A 4,708-nucleotide genomic window follows, 5' to 3' on the forward strand; every position below is an offset into this window, starting at 1 on the left:
GAGCAAAAGACATGATGTGACTACCTGTAATTAGCTCCATCCATTCTGATGAATAAGAAGTATTTTGTTTCGTTAAGACAACAATTTGACCAACAATTACTCTTTTAATATTTGAATTATGTGATAACAAAGTATTTTTAAATATGAATCTAGTGACACAAATTTCATGTCATATAACTTTGTCTTTATAGAGTAATAATTAGTCAAATACATGTCTTAACTAAACAAAAATATGCCTTAGTTTTAGGAATGGAGTATGTTATATGCCTTCAGTAGTCGCTTAAGTTTCAGTCGTTCATGATTGACTAGTGACTTTCAGTATTCTTTTGAGAAGATATGAAAGACATCCTCCAATAGACTCGATATCAACAAAACAAGCATGCTGCCTTTGTACATGTCCATCGAAACTTGGCCTATTATTACTACATTGATCCATACCAAAATTGCCACACGAACATATCAGGCAGACATATATGTCTTCAAAATCACCTCTGCGATAAAAAAAAGGTTTCGTGACATTTGCTTAAATAACACCAAACGGACATATAGTGCCTCCACAGTAAACAGGGACTCTTGGGGCCTACTTATGCCGGTTTTGAAACGGCTACAGAGTAGAAATCAAGCAACCAGAATTACGGTTGCAGTTGCTGTCCAGAATTCATCATTAGACTGTCATAAAGAAAAATCATTGCAGTAGAGGTAGAAGGCAATAGAAAGTCCAGACAAGTGAATCTAGGTCGGATGATGCACAGCCTTGTCTAACGATGCACACTGAACAACTTAATGGCTTCAGCAGCAAATTCATACTGAAAATTCTGGCGACCACTTCATCAACACTTGCCCAAAAATCCAAGTTTCTTCTTCAGGGCATCTGAAAACTTGCTGGAGTAGTGAACTGACTTGATTACACCTTGCGCAGCTTGCAGAGAGATCTCACTACAATACTCGATGACCAAAGACTCTAACTTATGTGCACGTTCCAGTTCAGCCATTCCAACATCAGTAACGTTATGACACGCCCGAAGTATGAGATTACTCAAGCATGTGGTGTGCGCAATGAAGCGCATCCCAGCATCAGTTACCGCATGACACAATATAAGCTCGAGTGTTTCCAGATGTGGTGAGGATGAGACGGCCTTCATCCCCTCGTCATCAAAGAAGTTGGCGTTGTTTAGCACGAGAACACGAATTGGGCAGGACTGAATGAGTGTCAGAAAACCCTTCTATGTGAATCCTATTTCTGATGGCCAGTCATGGGAACACCGTGTAAATCTGAGGTCTACGGTCTGAAGCATAGGACAGTTGAGGGCTATAGCATAAAGGCTGTTATCAGTAAATGACGTCCTGGTTTCACAATAGCTGACATCACTAGAGTAGCGCTGCAGGTTGAGCCAAAGTAAGATGCTTTTAAGGTTGCTGCAGCTCCGAGATAATGCAATCATGTCATTGTCATTTAGGGCATGAACATACTCAAGGCAAAGCTTCTCCAATGCTTTACACTTCCCTAGAACAACACGAAGTCCTACTTCTGGCCAAGTTTTAATATGCGCCAACCTCAAATCCTTCAAACTCTCACAGCAGAAATCATATATATCCGTGTTGTGAGCATCGTATGAGGAGTCATAGACCATATCACCTAAAAGACGATCATCCATTCCTCTTTTCCTCTCAAACTCAAACTTCTGGAGCTTCATCCATCCTGAACCAAACTTTAGGAAGTCATGATGATTGAGTCCTTTGCAATTCTTCACTACAAGATCTTGCAACGATCCATCCCTACCAAGGTATTCGAGCCACTCTACACTGTCGATTTTCTCGCAATCAATAAGGTGGAGGGCAGATAGACTTGTGCAACCAACTGCAACCAAGAAAAGCCCAATTGATGTTATTTTTGGTGTGGAGTTCAGCCTGAGAGACACCAATTTCTTGCAGTGCGCTAAACAGCCAAGCCCAGAGTCTTCGATGTGTGAGCAAAAGCTTAAGGTGAGGTCAGTCAGCGAGGAACAGTGAGATGAAAACACAGAAAGGCCTTTGTTGTCCAACTGATTTCCATGTTCAGGTATCCAACCAGAGTAATCGATTTCCAATTTCTGCAAATTTGTGAACCTGGCGCACAATGATGTCAGTGCTTCTGTAGCAGTGCAAAGACCGGAACCAACACGGATAGCACCCCTTTGATTCCCCTCTATCTTGTAGAGCTGCTTTGACACAAGCGAAAGAGAATTCAGATCACTTGTGCTGGTGATCCTCTTGAGAATCTCTGTCACCAGAGCCTCCGGTAGGTCCTCCATTGAACAAATTCAGCTGTAGAAATCAGCTAATATATATCAAGGTTCAGAAAACAAGTGAAGAGCTGGACTCAAACATATGATATATCAGAACAATGCATGTCACGACGAAGATCACACTGGCAATAGACACTCATTACGAAGAATATACAGTACTGATGAAGTTTGAGCATTTTCTGTATCCGTCCAAAACTTATGTGTTCTTCAGTACATAGCACCTTATCTGTCTCTAGACTGTTAGAAAGGAAAAATGACGCTACATGTCACATCATTAAATTAAACTAGCACCATAAGTAGCAGAGAACTAACTAAGAGAATACTGCAAAGAAACGAGCTAGGATCGACGCAAGCAATTCCGCAAGAAGACCACGTGCTGAATTTGAACCAACTTGTTTGGAGGCACCTAATTAATAACATGAAAACCAGAGCATGCAAATTATAACTTGTAGCTCTTGCTTGGGCAAGAAAGAAAGTAGGGAAATCATTTTGCCACAGCCGATGAGTTCACAGGGTGCAATTATTAATAGATAACGCCAATCTAAATATCTAATATATGTTCAACTGGAAATAGTACTATCTGCTGCAACCCTGGCTAGTACTCCTACCTAGTTCCAAAATGCTTACTTTCTATACTACCCAGGAGGATGGTTTGACAACATTAACTAACTTTATTTATGGATGATACTACCAGTCGGGGTTTCCCTGTCAAGAAAGCGAATTGAAAAAATGCAGTGTACATGTCGAATCGGGGAACCAACGAACAGGGGAGGGATCAGGAGAAGCGGAAAACGGCGGTACCTTGAGCACGACCGGGAGATAGGAACACCGGCGATGGAGAATGGAGACCGTAGGAGAGGAGAGGAGGGTATCTCCGCCCCTGCTCCACCTCCGTCCGCGGTGGAGGAGAGTGCTTCTCTCCTTTGATTCGGATCGGAGAAGAGTGTAAACCCTAGCCCCGCTCGCATCGCATTTCGTCTCTTTTCCAGCGGAGGAAGCGGAGGAAGATGTCGGGCCGGCCTGTTCTGCAGCGAGCCGAGTCGAAAAGGCTTGCCCATACCCCGCAAAAAAAAAGCTTGCCCATGGGCCGGTCCGAGAGCCATGACCCATATGACCAGCTCTGGGTGCAACTCATTTACAAGTACGAATTCCCTCAAAAACAATTACAAGTATGAATTGTTTTTCCTTTTTTATAAATCTCAAAAATACATCTATCTCACAAATTTTATATAATCGTTTCAAAAAATAATTAAATTTTAAGGCAATGTAAAGTATGTCCATGTCCACAAAAACAATTTTTCATGTACTTATTAAAATATCTAGCAGTCTTTTTAAATGTTCATGTATGTGAAAAGAAATGTTCCATTGTATTTTCATAAACGTTCTTGTATGTAAAAATAAATGTTCATGTACATCAATAAGAATTACCTCATATTTCAGAAGGATTCTTACATGTGAAGGAAATATTCATTGATACGTCTCCAACGTATCTATAATTTTTTTGTTCCATGCTATTATATTATCAACCTATGCATTACTATGCTATTTTATATGATTTTTGGGACTAACCTATTAACCTAGAGCCCACTGCCAGTTTCTGTTTTTTTCTTGTTTTTAAGTATGGCAGAAAAGGAAAATTAAACGGAGTCCAATTGACCTGAAACTTCACGGAGATCATTTTTGGACCAGAAGAAGCCCACGGAGTACCGGAGGTGGGCCAGAAGAGCCTCGTGGGCCCCTCGTGGCTTCCCTGACCGACTTCTTTCGCCTATATATGTCCATATACCCTAAAAACATCGGGGATCACAATAGATCGGGAGTTCCGCCGCCAGAAGCCTCCGTAGCCACCGAAAACCAATCTAGACCCGTTCCGGCACCCTGCCGGAGGGAGGAATCCCTCTCCGGTGGCCATCTTCATCATCTCGGCGCTCTCCATGACGAGGAGGGAGTAGTTCACCCTCGGGGCTGAGGGTATGTACCAGTAGCTATGTGTTTGATCTCTCTCTCTCTCTCGTGTTCTTGAGGTGGTACGGTCTTGATGTATCATGAGCTTTGCTATTATAGTTGAATCTTATGATGTTTCTCCCCCTCTACTCTCTTGTGATGAATTGAGTTTTCCCTTTGAAGTTATCTTATCGGATTGAGTCTTTAAGGATTTGAGAACACTTATGTATGTCTTGCATGTGCTTATCTGTGGTGACAATGGGATATCACGTGATCCACTTGATGTATGTTTTGGTGATCAACATGCGAGTTTCGTGACCTCGTGAACTTATGCATAGGGGTTGGCACACGTTTTCGTCTTGACTCTTCGGTAGAAACTTTGGGGCACTCTTTGAAGTTCTTTGTGTTGGTTGAATAGATGAATCTGAGATTGTGTGATGCATATCGTATAATCATACCCATGGATACTTGAAGTGACA

The 4,708-nt window shown here is 41.9% G+C and overlaps 1 pseudogene; it reads right to left on the reverse strand.

Annotated features, from left to right (window-relative positions):
• Nucleotides 1–472: 472 nt before the first annotated feature.
• On the reverse strand, nucleotides 473–3,305 carry LOC125515347 (annotated as a pseudogene).
• Nucleotides 3,306–4,708: the final 1,403 nt, after the last annotated feature.

The sequence above is a fragment of the Triticum urartu genome, chromosome 6 (genome assembly GCF_003073215.2).
Source record: "Triticum urartu cultivar G1812 chromosome 6, Tu2.1, whole genome shotgun sequence".
Taxonomy (NCBI): Eukaryota; Viridiplantae; Streptophyta; class Magnoliopsida; order Poales; family Poaceae; genus Triticum; species Triticum urartu.